The sequence below is a fragment of the Ruditapes philippinarum genome, unplaced genomic scaffold (genome assembly GCF_026571515.1).
Source record: "Ruditapes philippinarum isolate M1 unplaced genomic scaffold, ASM2657151v2 ctg3031_1_1_1_1, whole genome shotgun sequence".
Classification (NCBI taxonomy): Eukaryota; Metazoa; Mollusca; class Bivalvia; order Venerida; family Veneridae; genus Ruditapes; species Ruditapes philippinarum.
In genome coordinates this window covers 78527-102111 of record NW_026859889.1, presented here as the reverse complement: position 1 = coordinate 102111, position 23585 = coordinate 78527, and the positions used below count along the sequence as shown (strand labels likewise).

The 23585-nt window shown below is 32.3% G+C and overlaps 1 long non-coding RNA gene across 1 annotated transcript; it reads right to left on the bottom strand.

The window, feature by feature from the left end:
* Positions 1–2795: 2795 nt before the first annotated feature.
* Positions 2796–14027, bottom strand: LOC132758210 (uncharacterized). Its single transcript, XR_009629548.1, has 4 exons — positions 13319–14027; positions 11196–11299; positions 8453–8589; positions 2796–6156 (listed from the first exon to the last, which is right to left on the bottom strand). It is a non-coding gene; the product is annotated as an uncharacterized LOC132758210 (long non-coding RNA).
* Positions 14028–23585: the final 9558 nt, after the last annotated feature.

Here is a 23585-nt window from a genome sequence, read left to right as displayed (position 1 = left end):
GTTTCCGCTCATTATCTTGAAAGCTATTTAACACAAAGTCTTCATATTTCAAATATTGATTGGTCATAACTATTAGATGACCCCTATTGATTTTGGGTCACTAGTTCAAAGGTCAAGGTCACAGGGACCTTAAATGTCAGAATGGTTTTTGCTCATTATCTTTAAAAACTATTTGTCACAAAGTCTTCATATTTTTCTTTTTTCCATAACTGAACACTTCCATGTACCCATTTATGGCAAGTTTCTATAGCAAAATAACCAATAATGTGAGTCAAGGGCTAGAAAAGGGGCATATGTGTTGTTCGACATTTCTTGTTTTTGAGTTTAGTTTTCTTCCCTTTTTGTGGCTTATATGTGGTGCTGCACTTTTCTTTTTCTTCAATACATGTGAATTTTTTTATGTTTGACATTTTTGGAAATTTCATGGAGATAATTTTTCATCTCTATGACTTCAAAATTTCACTTACAATTTTTGAGTTGAATTTTTCTTTTTATGTGGCTTATATACAACTTGCTGCAATTTTTTCTGCAATACATAAAAAAAAAAATATTTTAGGGTTGACATTTTTGGCAACTTCATAGAGGTAATTTTTTCACCTCTATGACTTCAAAATTCCAATTTAAACATGCAACATATAATTATGCCCCTCTTCGAAGAAGAGGGGGGTATATTGTTTTGCTCATGTCAGTCTGTCTATCTGTTGGTAGACCACATAGTTTCCTTTAATTATCTTAAAAACTATTTATCACAAAGTCTTCATATTTCACATAGTGATTATCATAACGAGTAAATGACCACCTTTCATTTTTGGGTCACTAGGTCAAAGGTCAAGGTCACAGGGGCCTTGAATAGTTGTATGTTTTTAACTTATTATCTTGGTTACTATTCATCGCAACGTCTTCATATTTCACATATTGATTGGTCATAACTAGTAGATTCATAACTAGTAGATGACCCCTATTGATTCTGGGGTCACCAGGTCAAAGGTCAAAGTCACAGGGTCCTTGAAGGTTAGTATGGTTTCCGCTCATTATCTTGAAAGCTATTTAACACAAAGTCTTCATATTTCAAATATTGATTGGTCATAACTATTAGATGACCCCTATTGATTTTGGGTCACTTGTTTAAAGGTCAAGGTCACAGGGACCTTAAATGTCAGAATGGTTTTTGCTCATTATCTTTAAAAACTATTTGTCACAAAGTCTTCATATTTTTCTTTTTTCCATGACTGAACACTTCCATGTACCCATTTATGGCAAGTTTCTATAGCAAAATAACCAATAATGTGAGTCAAGGGCTAGAAAAGGGGCATATGTGTTGTTTGACATTTCTATTTTTCGAGTTTAGTTTTCCCCCTTTTTTGTGGTTTAAATGTTGTGCTGCATTTTTCTTTTTCTTCAATACATGTGAATTTTTTTTATGTTTGACATTTTTGGAAATTTCATGGAGATAATTTTTCATCTCTATGACTTCAAAATTTCACTTACAATTTTTGAGTTGAATTTTTCTTTTTATGTGGCTTATATATAACTTGCTGCATTTTTTTCTGCAATACATAAAAAAAGAATATTTTAGGGTTGACATTTTTGGCAACTTCATAGAGGTAATTTTTTCACCTCTATGACTTCAAAATTTCACTTACAATTTTTGAGTTGAATTTTTCTTTTTATGTGGCTTATATATAACTTGCTGCATTTTTTTTCTGCAAAACATAAAAAAAGAATATTTTAGGGTTGACATTTTTGGCAACTTCATAGAGGTAATTTTTTCACCTCTATGATTTCAAAATTTCACTTACAATTTTTGAGTTGAATTTTTCTTTTTATGTGGCTTATATATAACTTGCTGCATTTTTTTTCTGCAAAACATAAAAAAAGAATATTTTAGGGTTGACATTTTTGGCAACTTCATAGAGGTAATTTTTTCACCTCTATGACTTCAAAATTTCTCTTTAAACATGCAACATATAATTATGCCCCCCTTCGAAGAAGAGGTGGTATATTGTTTTGCTAATGTCAGTCTGTCTATCTGTCGGTAGACCACATAGTTTCCTTTAATTATCTTAAAAACTATTTATCACAAAGTCTTCATATTTCACATAGCGATTATCATAACGAGTAAATAACCACTATTCATTTTTAGCTCACTAGGTCAAAGGTCAAGGTCACAGGGGCCTTGAATAGTTGTATGTTTTTAACTTATTATCTTGGTTACTATTTATCGCAACGTCTTCATATTTCACATATTGATTAGTCAAAACTATTAGACTCATAACTAGTAGATGACCCCTATTGATTCTGGGGTCATTATCTTTAAAAACTATTTGTCACAAAGTATTCATATTTTTCTTTTTTCCATAACTGAACACTTCCATGTACCCATTTATGGCAAGTTTCTATAGCAAAATAACCAATAATGTGAGTCAAGGGCTAGAAAGAGGGCATATGTGTTGTTTGACATTTCTTGTTTTTGAGTTTAGTTTTCTTCCCATTTTTGTGGCTTATATGTGGTGCTGCACTTTTCTTTTTCTTCAATACATGTGAATTTTTTATGTTTGACATTTTTGGAAATTTCATGGAGATAATTTTTCATCTCTATGACTTCAAAATTTCACTTACAGTTTTTGAGTTGAATTTTTCTTTTTATAACAGGGTATTATCTGAAGATGGAATAATTTTTAAACCTGGAATGCACTTAAATAACTGCTGCAGGGGTTTAGTTCATCTAAGGGGGTTAGTTGACGCCAAACATAAGATAATGAGGGTTAGTTGAACTAAGGGGGGTTAGTTGATGCGGCGTATCAACTAACCCTGAATCTGATCTAAGGGTTAGTTGATGCGGCGCATCAACTAACCCTGTATGTGATCTAAGGGGTTAGTTGATGCGGCGCATCAACTAACCCTGTATCTGATCAAAGGGGGTTAGTTGATGCAGCGCATCAACTAACCCTATATGTGATCTAAAGAGGTTAGTTGATGCGGCGCATCAACTAACCCCATTAGATCACATATAGGGATAGTGCTTTATAAACATAGCACTGAGAACTTTGTATACTGCAAAAATCTGACTTCTGAAGAGTATTTTTTCACATACAGACATAATTTTTTTGCTTTATTTGATCCTGGAGACAATGAATTAAAAAAGATTGACAAAACAATAAAAGTTAGCTTTCTATATATTTATTTACACATAAATTTACTTTAACATTTTAGTTTTTCAATAATCAAATTCATTTTTTTAACCAATTGTAAATAGAACAGGGTCATAATTATAACCCACATTCGCTCACCTTTTAGCAAACTATAACTTTACTTAACTAGAAAATGTCACACACTAAATATAAAAGCACAAGGCCTTGTCTTGGAGAAGAATTTTATAGGTTTAAGTATATGAAAAGTAGACAGAAGAGCCATGGTTAGGAAAAACTTGGTAGTTGTCCACTAAACATGCTACACTCAAAATATATAATTTCTAAGCATTGGGGGACTTCCTATATAAGTTCAGGTTATTTAATACTTCTTAAAGTAAACTTTGTAAAGAAAACCTATAAATATTATAGTAAATTCAGGTATTCTTGCACCCATGTATATAAGACTTTGTAAAACTTACTTGTCCAGGTTCAGGGTCAATTTTGACCTGTGGGGTATGAATTAAATAATCACAGTTATGGTCCAATATACATTGCTATATACAAAAATTGATAGTTTGATGAAATGTGGCCTATTGGTTATCCATAAAACAATTTGGTTGGTTGGACAAGTGATAATAAAAGCTGACCATTAGCACCATCTTTTATATGTTATACATGCCTTTAGTGGACAAGACCACAGTGACTCTGAGTGACGGACCTTTTACTAACTGACCCTAAGAGCATGCAGGAACTCAAAAACCATGTAGTACCGGTTTTTTTGTGCATTGCACTTCATCTCAATGAGACCTATCATCCTATGAAGTTTCATGCCCAAAGCTTTTATACGTTAGGAGAAATGGCCAGGATGAATATAAAGTATGAAAATTAAAAAGGGCAAAAACTCAAAAAATAAGGAGTGCAGAGTATTGGTTCTTGTGCACTGCACTTCTTCATAATGAGATCTATCATTCTATGAAGTTTCAAGTAAATAGCTTTCATTGTATAGGAAAAATGGCCCGGACAAAAATAAAGTATGAAAAGTAACAAAGGGCAATAACTCAAAAAATAAGAAAAACAGAGTGCCAGTTCTTGTGCACTGCACTTCTTAATGAGATCTATCATCCTATGAAGTTTCAAGTCCATAGCTTTTATAAATCACGAGAAATGGCCCGGACAAAAATGAAGTATGAAAATCAACAAAGGGCAATAATTTAAAAAAATAAGAAATGCAGAGTACCATTTCTTGTGCACTGCACTTCTTCTTAATGAGATCTGTCATCCTATGAAGTTTCAAGTCCATAGCTTTTATAGTTGAAGAGAAATGGCCCAGACAAAATTAATAAATATGAAAATTAACAAAAGGCAATACTCAAAAATTAAGAAGTGCAGAGTACCGGTCCTTGTGCACTGCACTTTGGGTTATTAAAAGAAGCATGCATACAAAGTTTGAAGTCAATCAGACTTATTGTGACTGAGTTATGCTCCGGACAAGCTTTAGGGGCCGCCGACAACGATGCCGTCGACAAAAGTAACCCCTATATATCACCTTTTAAAGGCGACACAAAAAAATAATTGTAAATTTCTTTTAACAACTTTGGTAGAGCTCCTTTAAATGATGCAACAAAATAAACATTAAAACTCTTGGCCAGAAATATTTCAATACAAGCATTATAAAACCCCTTTGTTGTTTGGTTTCTATGACCCACATACGCAACCAACTGGAAACATTTGAACAGCTTTGGTAAGAGACCACCTATGTAATTTTCCTGTGAAGATTGGTCCAAATACAGTCATGTTTTCAGACAATATTTTTTTAGTAACTGGTTATAATGCATGACAGACAAAAAGCCATCACAAAAGCTCAGCATGAGCACATTGTGCCGAGGTGAGCTAAGAAACAAAGTTTACATTGTTACAAAAATAAATTGAAAAATCTTGCCAGACTGAACTAAAAAACACATTAAACAAAGAGTTCATCTCCTGGTACAATGTATTTGGTTTCTGCTGTGTTCCTTCATTGCATTTGACATTATAAAAGTCCTAAATTCTCAACAATATTACCTATCTTTTCTATGACAACAAATTTATAATACTGCTACACTAAAGGCCTTATTTAGTCAAAATTCACATCAGAAAATAACAGTATTCTACCTTTCCTGGAATAATTCAGGTAATAAATTAAGACAGTGTGCAAAATGGCAATGAATGTTTCCAAACACTAAACTGAAGTATGTGAAGGAAAATGTAAAAATCTCTCTCTATTTTTCTTGCAATTGACCTCAACAACCCCAACTTAAGTTAGAGAACTACAGAAGAAATGTTCCTACCAAATATGAAATGCTTTTTTGTCAATTAATAATGGTTGTTCAAGCAAGTGTAGGATATTCTTTTCACTGGTGACCTTTACCCTAGTAATCTCAAACTCGCACCGAGTTACTAAAAGGACCATAAAAAGTATCTACCTATCAAATATGAAAGATATTGGTCAATAAATAAAGTTAAAAAGAAAAACTGTAGGACATAATTGTGACATAAGTGTGACATAATTAAAGAAGGACAAAGCGGCAACTATATGCTTTGCAAATGTTCTTCAGGAAGCATTAAAAGGTAGAATACTGCATAAGGAGATCTTCACTTTAAATTAATTTTAGGTAATTGCTTGTTGCTGCATTGTTTTTTTCAATCACTATAAAACATTATCGACATTGTCCCAAAGGACAATTAATTCAATGAGATCTTGACTGTCAGAATAGTAAGAAGCTACACACTCTCAAGTAATTTATCTTTAGATATATGCAATCAACTTTTCCCCCATTGTGTAGGTTTTTCAAAAGTCTTGCAATTTCTGACATTGGATTTTCATTCTCCTGGTACAAGTGACAAGTTATGGCTAATTTGTCAGGCACTGCACTACTTTATGTCCAATATGTGACAGTGTCAGGCTCTCTCATTGATGTGAGGCACCAACAGTTCTTTTGGAAATGGCCACATGTTTTCCAGTATCCAAGGCGTAACTCACTCCATCCTGAAATCAGTAAAACCACAGTATTTAACATATTTTCATTTCTTATCAATGATAATATTCATGTCAATGAATTTGTTTTTGTTTTTTGTTTTTGTTTTTGTTTTTTCTTTTAATGAATTTGCATCCCCCACCAAAAAGCAGTCAACACTGTAACACTAGTCCAAAGTAAGTCATCTGTTTCTTACTCAAGTTAAAAAGTTTATTGCAGATTATTGTGCAATAAATTTGCATTAAAATTTCATGCTTAAGAAAGAAATTATTTTTCCTTCTGTAGAAAGAGCAATAAAATCCGCCATGCTGGACCTTTTTTATTCATAAAACAAAAACATCAGAAGGATATTGTAGTAAAGAATATTACAAGAAAAAAAAACATCATTTTTAGCCCCACTTCTTTTTAAAAAAACATAAATAAATAGAGGTATTGTTACAGTCATTTTGGCATTGCCATACACAAACTTGTACCTTGATTATATCTTTTTAAGTTCTTGGTGTATTGTCTTCATACTTGGGACCAGACTAACCTTGACCTTCATTGACCTTGATATTCAAAGTCAAATATCTAAGTTTTGCTTGTTTTTTTTGCTATTAGTGGCTTTAACTTTGTTATTTATGAATGGATTGTCTTTAAACTTGAGCATAATAAAGGATATACTATCAAGTTTACCACCTTGAAGGTTGAATAATTGATTTTTTTACTACTTTTGGCTTTAATTGACAGTAACTTGGTAATTAATAAATGGATCATCTTTATACTTAAGAAAACAACATTTTGAACAAGACCTTCTAAAAGGTTGAAGTAACCTTGATGACCTTGACTGTCAAATTATTTATGTACAGATTTGATTTAAACATGGACATGACAAGACTTCCAACCTAACAAACACATTGAGTAATTTAGATGTGACCTTGTACTTATATGAACCTGGATTGTCAATGTTAAAGCTGCTCGCCTCCAAGATGAGCCAAAATATTTCACGAAAATCAATATTAAGAAAAATGTACTACAATTTCAAGAAAGGTAAAAACATTCAAGATCCAAGTTATAGTTTACATGTTATGTGTGGTTTAAGACTGATTTTGCAGTATTTTATCACCATTTTTCTACTGCGTTACTAACACAGTAAGGGCTGTTTTTGCACTTTTTATAATTTTCTAAGACTTTGATTGTAAGTGCTGATTGCCATATGTAAATTACTATTTTTGTTCACCTCACAATATTTTACTTTCAAAATTTTCATGAAAATTATCATGAATCTGGATGCATGTTGCTTTAAATTAATGAAATTATATAACTAGCTATAAGCCTATAACTTTGTTATTTATAAATGAATTCATATTAAGACATAACATATCTTAGGTCAGGACCTTCATGTATATCAAACTCAAATTGACCTTTACTCATGTTTGAGCTTGACCTTGAAGGTAAATTATTTTATTTTCTCTGATATCGCTATAAATGGCTGTTATTCTGTAATTTATCAATGATTTTTTTTTCATACTTTAAAACAACAACCTTTTGAACATGACATTCTTAAAGGTTGAACTGACCTTGACCTTTAAATGACCCTGACTATCAAATTATTGAATTCTTTACTTGGTCATTTATTTATGGAAAAGATTCATACTTGGACAAAACAAGTGTGACTAGACAAAAAAAAAGAAAAATACATTATTTTTCTTCTTTTATTTTCTTTTTATTAAACTGTTTAATTGTTTGCTTTTAGCATTGCCCCCGCCCGGCAGCAGCTCTTATCTTGTACAAAACATAATTAAAGTTTCATATCTGACCTTGTCTGACTGATTTTTTTAACCCCAGGCAAACCATATTTTAACTTGACCAAGAAATCAACATTAAACTTTCTTTTTGGTATGGAAGTCACACATGAACTGATTATAATAAACATTAATTTTTTTGGATGGCAATATTAACAACAACATGACTCTAGCAGTAGATCTTTTTTTGTCCAAAAAAGTCAAACTTATTAGGACGATACTGAAGTTTCTTGACATCACTCTCCTGACGTCTTGTTAGGGCAAGGCATGCAAAAAGATTGTGAGATCATATAATTTATGCAAACTCATAAAACGAGACTTTAATAATGCTAGAATAAATGAATACTGTTGAACAATTTGTTCCAGCACAACACATTCAACTATTTTTCCAGGAGTTGATTGGCTATAGTTAAAAGTAAGTTGTGCTTAAGTCATCAAAGTCATATAAAGACATTTTAAAACATAATCTGTATTAGAAATAAAAGTGGTAATACATGGCGAAAAAATAACTATGAAAGATTACCTGAAAAGACATAACTGCCACTACATATGATGTAAGTTCATGATGTAAGTTCAGTGTAATGGAATAGCATGACATTGTTGAAAATTTCACCTCTTCGTGTAATTACAGTTCACACTCAATTTCAAAATTCCATGTACCTAAAACATGAGAACATTATATAAAATATTGTAAAAAAGCTTTTTTTAAATTTATAGTTCATTATTTTCATTATTACTTAAATGTACTAGTGGCAATTTATGTTAAAAAATTTACTTAAATGTACAAGTGCCACTAATATATGTTAAAACAAGAGCTGTCACCCAAGTGGCGTATGCCCCTGAAAAGGTTTCTTAAGCATGCAGGTATTATGAAAAGAAAAGAGAATGAAAGTAACTATTCTAATTGCTCAATATTGCTCTTTGTATTATTGTACCTGTAATCTCTAATTGTGTTAGTGTGAACCTTCAAAATATAAGTGTGACCTTGACCTTTGAAGAAGGGACGTGGTTTCTGGACGCGACAGAATGTTGTTAAGAGACAGACATTTGTGCTAAGTTATTTCAAATCCCTGAAATGCATGACAAAGTTACAGTCTGGACATGATTGTTGTGTAACTAGAGACACAAGGACAGACGGACATGAGCCTTAGCCGCGACACATTGTCTTGATGAGGTAGACATTTGAGACAAGTTATTTTAAAATCCTTCCATGCATGACAAAGTTAAATTCTGGACATGAATGTGTATAGAGAATGAGTACCTTCAAACTATAAGTGTGACCTTGAAGGTAGGGACATGGGTCTAAGTCACGACATGTCGTCATGATTTGGTAGACATTTATGCCTAGTTACTTTTTTAAAATCCTTTGATGTATGACAAAGTTAAAGTCCGGACACGAATGTGTGTACCTATAAACTCTAAATTTGATAAAGTGAACTTCAAAATGTCAGTGTGACCTTTGCCTTTGATGTAGGTACGTTTGTTTTGTTTGTTTGATTTGGGTTTTACGTCACATCAACACAGTATAGGTCATATCGCGACATTCCAGCTTTACTGGTGGCGGAAGACGTGCCCTTCCGTGCATTATTTCAGGCACGAACGGGCACCTGAGTAGAACCACCGACGTTCCGTAAGCTAGCTGGATAGCTTCCTCACATGAAAGAATCCAAAGTCCCCGTCGGGATTCAAACCCACAGAGGTGAGGGGCAAGTGGCTTGAAGTCAACGACCTTAACCACTGGGCCGTACAGGATTATTGGATGCAACACATTGTCTTGATGTGGTAAACATTTATGCCTAGTTATTCTAAAATTCTTCCATGCATGACAAAGTTGCAATCCTGACACAAATGTGTATACCTATAAACTCTTATTGTGATAAAGGGATTAAACTTCAAAATGTTAGTGTGACCTTGACCTTAGAGGTAGAGACATGATTATTGGATGCGACACATCATCTCTATGTGGTAGACATTTATGCCTAGTTATTCTAAAAACAAAGTTACAGCCTTGACATGATTGTGTGTATCTATTAATTCTAATTGTGATAATGTGAAACTTCAAAATGTTAGTCACAGTGTGACCTTGACCTTAGAGGTAGGGACATAATTCTTAGACGCGACACATTGTCTTGATGTGGAAGACATTTATGCCTTGTTATTCTAAAATCATTGGATGCATGACAAAGTTACAGTCCTGACACAAGTGTGTGTACCACTTTACTCTTATTGTAATAATGTGAAACTTCAAAATGATAGTGTGACCTTGACCTTTGAGGTAAAGACGTGGTTCTTGGACGCGACATATTGTCTTGATGTGGTAGACATTTGTGCCCAGTTACTTCAAAATCCATCTATGTATGACAAAGTCCGGACATGAATGAAGTGGGGACGCACAGACACGGACTGATGGTGCGATTTTAATATGCCACACATACACAAAAGAATGCAATTTTGTGATTTTATAGAAATCATAAGCTTTAACTGTAAAACATTCATATCATAATTTACATTTATTATGTTCCTAAATTGATGAATGGAGAGGGGTTTTGTTTGCTGTCTGTCTAAGTGTGTGTGTTTGTCTGTTAGTTACTTTATACTTGACCACTTGGCACTAGACTGAAGTCTTTTCACCTGCTTCTTCCAAATTTCACAGGTATATGCATTTTGCCAAGACCCACTACAAGATCAGGGTGAAAGGTCACCATTAAGATTCAAACATAGTGACTGTTCCATTAACATGACAATCAATGCAAGTGCATAAATTATGAAATAATTGGTACAGGACTTAAGATTTACATGTAGAACTTTTCAGTTTAGTTTAAACTTGTGAAGAATGACAGACAGCTCAATAACTATTATACAGGGGCATATAAAGCACTGTCATCATACAATTAGTCATAATTATACAGTGAACAGTTGGGATGGGGGAGAGCTATATAGGAATCATTTTGTCCCGTCATATCTCATCTCATGAACCAGTAAAGATATTGACTTGAAACTTGTCACATCAGAGCAATATCACAATTCATCTGTGTCAAATGTCATAACTAAGAACTTCTATTTTAACAGAAATTCTGCTCATTTTTAACTTAAAACATATAGTATAATACTCAAGTCAACCAGACTGACCTTGACCTTGATTCATAAATGACATTGACCTTCAAAGTCACATTATTGAATTTTGGTAAGGGGGACTAAGGGAATTAATTAGTTATTCCTATATAGCCCTCACAAACTTTGTTTAGCAGGAATATTATAATGCTTACTGGTGCTACTTAAATACTGTCCTACCATGGCTTTTGAGGGCAGTATACTGGAAACATCATTCTGACTTTGACACAAGTAAGCCTGTGATCAAGCTGTGACACACCTGAAATGAAAAAGAACTGCATTTCATCTTACATCACAGTATCTTACTCAGAGTCTATTCTAGGATTTGAAAAATAGGGGGGGGGGATTTTTATCTAAAAGTGAGAATTTTTTACATGATGATTTTTTTCCTTCTTTCTCTATGTAAAATTTCCCCCTTGCCTCTTCAAACTAGGGGGGGAATTCTCAAAAATAGGAGTGAATCCCCCATCCCCCCTCCTAGAATACACAGTCACTGCTTACTACAACAAATGTACATGTACTTTTAATTTGGGGAATGAACATTTTTAGTTAAAAAATACGGTAAAATCTGAAAACAAATCAAATGCACTTTCAGTTTTAAAATTAACTGTTTAACAGTTCAACTCCTACGGAATTATATATGAGGAGTTATTTTAACCCATTACTGCACTAAGGTGGCAATAGATGATTTATCCCAAACACATTGCCATTTGAATGAAAAGATCTCCCAGCTGTGATACAATTAAAAAACAATGTTTTACTTTTAGTTTAGGCCTCAGGGCCAAAAATTTAAAACCCTTGTAGAGGCTGAATATCATAAGGCTGCTTCCCCAACCAAAATAGCCTCTTTTTTTCCCAAGTTTGGTCCTCAAAATTCCCCAGTCTTTTGAAATTTCCCATAGAATTTAGAACAAAATTAAAATTAATGATGATGTTGAATTAAGGTCTTTTACTGCCTTATTACTATTTCCCAGTGCTATTTGCTTTTCTATTTTGAAGAACTTGTTAAAAGTTTGTGTTAAATTTGAGACCCATTTTCCCAAAGTATGCCAAAATCACGCATATTTTCCCCAAGAAAAGAGTGAGGCCCCTTCCCCAAAAATGGTGATTTGGCCCTGGGCTTGTATTTCCTACTGTCTAATTGCTTGTTGTTAAAACTAATCATAAGAATACTGACAGCAGTAATCATTGTCAGTACAGTAATTTTTTAATGCAATTTTGGGGCTGATGTTTGCACAGACATTTGGGGTGTGGAGCTTAAAAAACGCCTTTAAATTTTAAAACCCAAATAAAATGTATATTTGTCAATCCCAGCACATGTATTGATCATTTCCTTACCTGAAGATGTATATGTTTTTTTCTTGTATTGAACAACTCCTCCCCCCCCCCCCCCCAAAAAAAAATAAATAAATAAAATGTTTTACATAAAAAAACACAAGTGATTTGACTGAAGAAGGAATAGGCATGGTTATCAATACACATGGTCTCTTCAGCATGGAGAGCTTATATAATAGCAGGGGTGTTTCAGCTTCCCCTAGAAAATTGCTTTTTACCCCTAATTTATATAAAGTTTTCTTCCTGTATTATTAGAACAGTATTGCAAATAAACTGTGTTAGTTCTCCCAAATATTATGGGAAGAGCCCCTTCCCATACCTGTGGAAAAATAACATGCATCAATGAGTACCTGCTGGCATTGCAAATTCTATCATTTAACTAATTAACTAGATCTAAGTAAGTAATTAACAAGTCAACAACTAACATTTTTGATGAAATGAAAACAAATCCTACTGTTTTTAAGTCCATGACATAATGTGTAATGTCCAAATTTATTGTTTGTAAAATGCACTCAATGATCATTTTTATTACTCCCTAGTGGAAGTAAAAGTTTCCTTTGACAGCTCAACATCAAAGGCACTCACCGCATGTTGATGTAGAAATCTTCCAGTTCAGACAGATTATCTGATTGGCTTATGTCGTAAGACCTGTCAAATTTTTAATGACGAAATATACATCAGTTTCATACATATTTCACCTCTTTGTTATCGGTAATTTTCCAAGCTGACTCTGTCAATGTCAATGACCTAAATTGACTGCAGAGTGTGAGACCACAATATTTGTAACTTTTAGCGGAAATTTTTAGAATAAGGTAAATAATTTTAAATATAGACACATTGTAACTTTTAGCGGAAATTTTTAGAATTTTAAAACTACACCGTTTGCATTGATTTTTCTCTGTTTATTTAAATCAAAAGTCGTAAAGAAATAGATCAGACTTACCTCAGATAATCGTTATTTTCCCGGCAAATACACATAATCTCCCGCATGACAATTTTTCAAATAAATTGTTGATAAAATGAAAAAAAAAATGTCAAAATTTATAGATCTAGATCTGTGACTTCCCAAATTCATGATGAAGGCCTTTTGCACTGCGTTTAAGTTCACGCGCTATGACGATTTGTGTTGTGACGTCATTTTGACACGTCTGCTGTAAACAGTTCAGTGGAATATACATGTACTGTAGTGCTTGGTTATTTTTATGGAAAATACGACGCGTTAAAGAATAATTACAAAATAATTCATTCATGATTGAATGATTATAGAATTTTTTTATTTCTTAAAGGTATCTACTTGCATAAAAAAATTAAAATAAATTTTTTTTTTAAATCAAAGATTGGCACACAGATCTAATTTTTATAAATTTACTTTGCTAGACCACAATTTTTAAAAACAGATATAAAACTTTTAACAATTACAACAACATCACCTTAACCCCGTAGTTGATTTGGCATGTCAACTTCCCCCTTAGTTGATGCGCCGCATCAACTAACCCCTAAGATCACATACAGGGTTAGTTGATGCGCCGCATCAACTAACCCTTAGATTAGATTTAGGGTTAGTTGATGCGCCGCATCAACTAACCCCCCTTAGTTCAACTAACCCTCATTTTCTTATGTTTGGCATCAACTAACCCCCTTAGATGAACTAAACCCCTGCAGCAGTTATTTAAGTGCATTCCAGGTTTAAAAATTATTCCATCTTCAGATAATACCCTGTTCTTCTTTTTTTTCATGATTTGTATCTGAGGCTTCCACTTAAATTGAAGCAATTTTCATATCTGATTAACATGAAACCATCACCACCAAATTTATCTTCCTTATTTGCACTATAATTGTAACTAACATGCACTTAATGACTTATCCCAAACTGAAGAATGTAAAATGTGCGAAAACTCTGTTTTTAATAATCATCAAGAAGTTTAAAATCACGGAAAGACCTTAATTTACAGCAACTATCACCTGACATAACCAGTCCCTATACAGGTTAGGATTATTGTTGATGATTCCAAATCCAAAATTCTGTGACAGCTTTCTTGAAATAGGGAAATAATAAAGTCAGAAATTTATTTCATTGCAACCATAAATGTGTCAAAAGTATTTACCCATATATTAAAAACATGGCTTTATCCAATACAATAATCATAAAGACCAAAAATTGACAGAAGTGACATAAAAGGCTGAATTAAAAGATCTTTTGTTACCAAACGAGTCAATGTCCCTAGTTCATTAAAGCCAAATAAATGATACATTCAAGACCCAAAATAATGACTGTTTGCACATATTCGAGATAAATATTGTTAAATACAGAATTCAGACCTAACATATTTATGAATATAATATTGTAATGTTATGACAATGAATTTTTTGTAAAGATGGACAATGAAGTTGGAACTTTCCTTTTATCAAAAAATACTATGAAGACTTTCAAAAAATTTATTTATACAAGTTACAACAGAAGTTGTCTTCTTCTTTTATCATGTTCAAATAAGACTTAATATTCCCCATTTAATGATTTTTTGTCATTTTAATAGATAACCTCTATTACAACCCCTATATATTTGTAACAGATACAGAAAAATGTGGCAGTGACAGGGTGACCTCATTAAACACCAAGGAAAGTTTTTAATCGAAACTATGTTTAATAAATTGTTTTAATATCAATGGAAAAACACTGGAATATACACCGTGCACAATAAGCTTAGGAATAAATATTGCAAATTAATACATTGATAAGCCTCGCTTACTCTCTATATGACCTCGTATCTCAACGAATTAGACCGATAAATATTTCACTTTATCTCAATTTGTATCAATCATGAATATTAGCAAGTTTAAACAGGACTTCAAGGAGAAATGTTCATCCTGTTGAGTGCACAAAAAAAAACCATCTACACTGTAATTATCAACCAGGAAAGATGTGTTAAAATTTCATTGAAAATGTATGAAATACAGTACTCCACTACTTACCGCTGGATATTTGATATTGAAGAAAGTTTCTAAATTATAATAAAGATTAGAATCAACTCCAACAAGGGGTTTGATGATGGAAACACCCTGGAGGTCTTCCGGGGAAATTTGTGGAGATGGCTTGTGGAGTTTCCGTATTCTGAAATACACAAAAATACAGCACATGATTACATGTTTACAATGTACATGTTTATTTAGGGCAACATTATTACAGTCACATACATGTACCATACAGCAGGCCGCTAAGTTTAAGTATCAAGCCATCCTAGAATATAAGTACTATAAAAGTTACCAACTTCTCAAAAAGAAATCAACTGAGTTAGTATTTACTATGTTCTGTTTTTTTTTTTCCTTCTGTTTTTATGGCAATCACAAACATTTTGCTGATATCTTGACGGTTGATCTAGCTTACATGTGCTCTTGGATAACTAAAATTTACAAAACCTATTTCTTGAATTTCTCGACATGTGACCATCTACTATTCCCACACTGTATCAGCAGTGAGAAACAAATGACCATTAGATTCCATATTCAAGATCAGACGTGAAGGAGCAATTTGCTCTTGTCTGATGACCAGTAACGCCTAGATCACTAATACTCTCTCACTGTTGAGCTAAGAGCAGGAGAATTTAATTGTATATATGGTGTTGACCTTTAACATTGACAAAACAAGAGCACTTGCAGCACTCAGTAAAGACTACAAAAAATAACTAATCCTTATAGTAAGCAGACCATATAATGTATCAGTAATGATCACCTTAGAGAGGTATTGTTTGGTTTTATTAAACTGTCAATTACATACTGATTACACGGTCGATGCACACAGTATATTAATCTTCGGTAGATTTTCGGTAAGTTCCGTGAGATGTACACTGTGCGATGGAATTTAATTTAATTTGTATCTCTCAACTAAGTGCACTGTGCGTTATAGCTCAATAGGGTAAAGCACGAGTTTATAATCTAAGTGCCACACGTGTTTTAAGTTCGAGACCGCGTAGGTCCATGTTTTTTCTTCTTATTAATACATTCAACAATATTGAAGCTATATATGATTATTTTATGTTGTTCGTTTTGTTTTATTATGTTTTACTTAATTTTATTATGTCTATAACATGTTTTAAGAATTCATGTTTAAAATTAAAACGGATTAAAATCAATAAATGTCTTTTCAATGCTGTAAAACACACTACAATTTGTTCCATTAAAATATACGGCAAAAATAAAGAAAGAGTACTAAAACAATGGCAACAGCAAGGATCGAACCACAGACCTCTAAATTATCACGCATTCTCTTAACCGACTGTACTATTTTGAATTAACGAAAACCTTCACATTCAGCTGGCGTGACTTTCAATCCATGACTAATATACACTTCATTAATTCTCGTAAACTACACGGACCAAATCGAAGTGTGATCGAATATTTAAATGAGTTCTATAATGTATGCATAATTGACAGGTCAATAAAATCAGACTATAACTGTGAGGAAATTAGTTTTTATAGTAAACATAATAATAATAAAATTAGTTCAATGTACAAACATTTTTTAGACCATTTTTACCACTCTATCTTAATATGATAAATGGTTGACAGATTTAATTATACATTGATAATACATACCGGTAATACCTTATGGCAATCAATGCAGTCAATTATAAACGTCCCAATTCAAAGCTTGCATTTAAATTGTAATGGTGTGTGTGTAACAAACATTAAATAAACTTAATATAAATGATTTCTTTGACTACAAATGTATTTAAAAAGTACTACACTAATATATTCGAAGATTATAGTTAAATTATACGAGAAACTATAGTCTATAATATATACCAGTACAAGTATATAACGATATTTTGTATAAAATACTGAGAAGAGTTCATCATTGAAGTTGACAAAATAACTACAAGAAGTGTCTAATTCACACCTAATTGGGTAAAGGATTTCTTATATGTGTGCGCAATGTATGTTGCTTTTTCTGTGCATTTATAAATAGATCAGTATGTCATTTATAAGTAGAGAGGTATGCACTTTTTTCCCTGCATTAACTTCTGCATGAGGGAACATTTTAGCCAGGGCCCTTTCAGCAAGAGATCAATATTTTATTTAAGCCTGCGAGTTTCTGCAGATGTTCATGCATGTAAAAAAGCTTATATATTTATATTATCACTAGTATAACATACAATGTACACATATAATATGATTTGGTAATTTTGCATTTGGTCATTCAGGCTTCGCGAAACTGCTGAAAAATTTGCCTGACATTCGGTCAGACAAACTTTCAATTCTTGTCTGACCGAAAGAACTTTTGTCTGACCGAATTTCCCCCCCCAAATATATGTATATGGTAATACCTTGGTGTTTTTTTTTAAAGACATAACTTTTAAAGATTTGCAACATAATTTTATTCCCTTAAATAAAACATTAGTTTATCCAGATTGATGGACTCACAGGCGCTAGTCACATAATCAAATATTTTACATAACCAGTCTATATATGTATATAAAGATATATACTATATAGCCCATATAAAACTTTAAAAAGTTTGTTTCAAGCACCTGTGGATGGACTCTGTTTGGAAATCAAAACATTCATGATCAAAGCGGCCATTTTTCCATTTACCCACAAATTTTCTCGGCGGGCGCCTGGACTCGTATTCTTTTTGTTTCGCTTTTTTTTCTTCATTGGATAGTTTACGATTTTTGCCAGCGTAATAATGTAGTAACACCTACATTTTGGTTATTGACAGTCGTATGTATCAGACACTTATAATGAAACGGCGAATCAAAACTCGTTTTACATTTTTTTATTCAAGGGAGAAAACTCGGTCTTGATCGGTCTTGGATATATCCCGGTATTCGTACCGGACATAAGGTCCGGAACTCCGAAAAAAAATATCGGACCGGCCTGATTTTTGCCGGACATGTCCAACGGTCCGGCAACTTTCGCGAAGCCTGGCCCCGTGTTCACTAAGAAAAGATCAGGATCAGGATCAAGTGATCCTGATTTTATTTTAATTGTTTAATGTTACTTAAATTATTTGTGTTTTGTTGAATTAAATTGTAAATATTCAAAAAGTAAAAATATGGTGATTTGCAAAGAAAACAAACTATTTTGGGATAAAATCAACAAATAACAAAACAAATACAAAAATATTTGGATCAAAATAAGGATCAATTTTAGGATCAGGATCAATATTTGGATCAACTCTAAAATGCCCATATCTTGCAAAATTAACAATTGATTTATTCTAAAATTTCATATACTTGCTATTTCAAGTCCAGTTTTATCAAATTTATAATTAGATATTAATCTATGAGGATAAACAATGAAGATTAATAGAGTTTTTAAATTTGATCCTGATCTTGATCCTGATCCTTAAATCTTTGTGAACATGGGGCCAGGTCATTAGATATTCTCACATAGCAACCAGCTTTGAAATGTTTTATTTTAAATTACCAGTATCTTAATTACTAAATTAGGTCATGCTTCATTAAGCAATTTTTCAACATGGCACCCTGAATCAATGAAACTTTATAAGTTGATAACACAGCATGCTTGACTGTTCTCAGAACAATTCTGTCAAAATCCATGTTAGTTTGAGAGTTATGGGCCTTGGGAGATAACATCATATCATGCTCTCCAAGGAATGTGTGTAGTTTCAACCAATTCCCTTAAATACTTTATTAGATATCAATTTCAACACAATTTAATGTGTGACAGCAATGCCAATGCTCAGGTGAGTACAATAGTTCGCCCTATCCTTTGAACAGTCTAGCAATGTGTGCAATGAACATGTAAGCTCACATGATTTTATCTGTTAATTTAATTTTCTCTTAGCATTTTAGCAAACATACAAATGCCAGTCAGATGCAAACATATCCCTCATTCTCCGCTCAGCTCAATCCCACTGTTATCTTTTGCACTACCCATGGTGAGAAATACTGTTGATGCTAATAAAGATTGACAGTGCATAAAACTAGTGGCAGTAAATGACATTTATATAAAATAGTTTGGTTTAATCACCAACAACATAAAAGCAAGATTTAAACTTAATCCTTTCATGCCAAAATTAAAATATCATAGATGCTTCTAAGGAGGAATTGATGAATGACACCTTTACAATTTTACACACAATACTTACTCAGACTTTATTATTAGTATACTATTATCTATCTCTGAGTAGAGCCAACCGCTCTAGCCAGTGTTATAATTTTATGGTAACACTATTTATAAATTAAATACGTAACAAAAATTTGATACATATTACAATGATACACTTAATTGTACAATAACAGTTGATGACATGTAAATTGCCAGTTCATCTGTTGATCTATATACATGACAAATTCATACCTGATAACAAATGATAATGGAATGTGAACATGAAATGTCAAAAATTTTGATTATTGATAAATCTGTCATAACCTTTATTGATATACAGATCAATAATTACAAATATATTTATGCAATTCGTTATACTTTTCACCATTCAAGAAGAGTCAATGTCTAAAGAATGTTTAATTTGTATTTCTTTAAAAATACGAGATACAAACACATTGACATGTACCCCGCCCACATTTTAAAAAGAGTCAAGATTATTTTTTCGCCGGGAATTTTACCGTTCTCTTTCGGACATTTAAAAATATGTCAATGAAAAACTCACCCATAAATTAAAGCTACAGTGTGTATAAACCATGTCAGTAACCATCCTCCAAGTGCTGCAATTGAGATTGATAATAATATAATTTCCACTACTGACATATCTTCATGACGAAACTGCTAATGGCTACTAATTCGTCCAACATAAATATTTGACATTGCGCATGCGCGAAAAATCCCCAATGTCGCGAACTGATGCAAAATAATGCGAAATGCAATAAATGATGAGAAATCAATGATGTGTAGGCGTACTATAGTTACAGTACTGTAAAGAACTATACTAGTTTTACTCCTTTTATTATATATTATATGTTTTTTTTGTATATAATTAAATGTATATTATAAAACAGCAATAAAATATAACGAAACTATGGGGCGGGAATAATTGAAAAAAACTTTAATCTAACTGAATACTTTGAGAATAGTTAGGCAAAATAAATATGATACGTTCTTGCGGTTGTTATGATATGGCGAAAAAAGAGATCAATATAGGCTCATTGTATACTGAATGATTTAAAAATTTAGTTATTGTATATGGCCCACTGAAGTATAATGGGTGACTTTTGATCATTATTATCATTAATAGGAGTTAACCAGTTATTGTACTTAGTCTTAAGCTGGGTAACTAGATGCGGCCGAGGTAAATGTAAAGTAATTGTATGTGTACGCTTCTATTGATAAAAGTACAAATTATGAAGATACTTTAGACCTTACATCTACTTGAATGGTAAAAGAAATAAGTTCATAGTTATATTCACATTTATTGATCCATAGCAGATATAATATTGACAGAATAAATTTATAAATATATTCGAGTCTGATATAGGGGTTGCCGCTGTTTACTAGTCCAATAGCGTTCCCTTGAACATTGAATATCTCAGACAGTATGCTTATCATTTTTTATGAGATATACCAATAATACCATCCATAATCTAGTCACCATAATCCCCACCATATGTTCAAGCATCACAGAAATATGCACCCATTACCCCTACGTCAAATACAGGTTTCTTCCGACACTCTTGAATTCTCTCCCCATAGCATTGTACTATGGAAAAAAACTCGCTGGCAACATTGCCAACCTGCCAGACTTAGGTCAGTTCAAGCGGGCAGCAGTTGGACTGCAGTATTAGTATTGCTCCCGATGTTTTTAACTATTCTATCTTTTTATTTTCTTTCACTATTTTAACATTTTAACCAAAACTAGAATATTTTTCCAGTATATCACCTTTCCCGACATGTTTACAATGTCTGGACCTTCTTTTATTTCGTTTTTACTAACTATCTGACGCTCACTGATTTCCTGTCTATAACACTCGCGGGAAGGGTTGGAAGTATTCAGAGATAGATACATGTATATATATAATCAGTGTTGTTCTCAACAATGTATAATGACTTCTTTTAATTTCACACAATCATTTTGACAATTTGTCAGAACTACGATACTCTAAGTACAGTAAGGATTTCATATGATTTTTTATACTGGAGTTGGATATGTCATTTATATAGATATTTTGGATTCTGAAAGAGAAATCGAGGCTATATTGATACAATATTAAAAATTGACTTATTTGGACTCTGAAAATGAAAAAAAAGAAGACTAAATTGATAAAATTTTGTCCTAAATGATGTGTATTAAATGTTTTGAACATTTAAACGTTGAAATGTCATTGATTATATTTGATAAGGTGTGAAATAATAAATTAATAATATATATTCTAAAATATTGATACCATATAAGATCTTCAAACGAAATATACGTCTCACACAGTTCTTGTATTATTTTATTTTATTAGTGTATCTGTAGCTAAACATTGTGTTAAAAAGAACTATTTGAATACCTAGTGAAAAGTGCCAACGAATTGATAGCATATTTGTTGCATTAATTAACTGAAAATTCGGAAATTTGGAAGGAAAACCTGCAAAAAAATGTTCAGAACTTTAATCTCAATAATAACAGTAATTTTAAATAAATATTAAAACATGTTATGCATCAGGAGTTGTTCTTTTATTTACTTTCCTATTTAGTTGTTTTTATTTTTAAAATTCCTACACGTATAAAGTATCGCCGACAACTGATTCTACTTATTTGATCAATGCATAACAAAGGACAATCTAGCGGTTTGAGAAAGGCTATTCAAGAGAGAATATGAAATGTGCACCATCTCTCTATCCCCGAGTATGAATTTAAACATTTTCTTCTTTATAAAGAATGACTGAATGCTGCAGGAAATTGAAAAACGGTTATATCCTGTGTTACAAATATTTACTTGTACAACCAGTATAATCGTTTTTATCCGATATGTAAATGGTAACAGACAATCTCAAGGACTTAAACAGGATATCATTAAATCTAAATGAAATTAATAGCCATGCATATTTGTTTGTCGGCTGACGGGCGGCATTTTATATTGAAATGAAAGGTTGTTTTCGTAAATCTTAACAGATTTGCCGATCATATATGTGAGGTGCTCTCTGAAAATGAAATCATCTTTTAAATCACTTAAGGGAAGTGAAGTAAACAATATTAAGCAATAATAATACTGCATTATATATTGGTGAAGAAGATCCGTCACCCAGATTATATAGAACGCGTGAATAAATATATAAAAAACATTATAAATGGCATTTCCGATAGATGTATAAAAATGAAAAAAACAACAACAAAAAACAAACAAACATGTTAGCTGTTGTGGTTCTAAAAACATATAAGGTAAGCAGGCAGGCAGGCAGGCAGGTTAATAAATAAATAAATAAATAATTGAATGAATGAATGAATGAATGAAGGAATGAATGAATGAAGGAATGAATGAATGAATGAATGAATGAAGGAAGGAAGGAAGGAAGGAAGGATTGATTGATTGGTTGGTTGATTGATTGATTGATTGATTGATTGATTGATTGATTGATTGATGGATGGATGGATGGATTGAATGAATGAATGAATGTAAGAATGAATGAATGAATGAATGAATGAATGAATGAATGAATGAATGAATGAATGAATGAATGAATGAATGAATACTTGTAATGTTGACTGAGAGAGATTAGATTGCAATAGATATAATTAATGCTTTTAATGTGTAAATAAATTTAAAAAAAAAACTGACACCAGAGATTTAAATGACCTATAGATATACATGTAGTTCTATGAAAAAAAAAATAAAATGAAAATTTTATATTACGAGTGTATCAAAATGATAAATTTGTAAGTTTTTTTTCTTTTATTGATTCTTTTTGTGCGAAATTTACACCTTGTGTTTTGTATATTAACCCTTTTCATTTATATGGATGAAAATAACAAGGAGGGAAAACGCTCCCAAATTAGTCGGCTTAGCATCCTTGATGAATTATTTTGTCACAGGTTGGGAAAATGTGCCCTAGAAATAACGTTCCGATGCTACAACTGAGCCTACACATTTTTTCCCAACTGGTCTATGTGAACTGTTCTATACCGTCCCATTTACACAAAGTAGTTCTTTTTCAGTTCTTTTCGACTAAAATATTTCTTTCGCGATTTATGCGTTTATCTTCTCACGCGACTGAATACAATAACAAACAACTAAATTATAAAAAGTTGT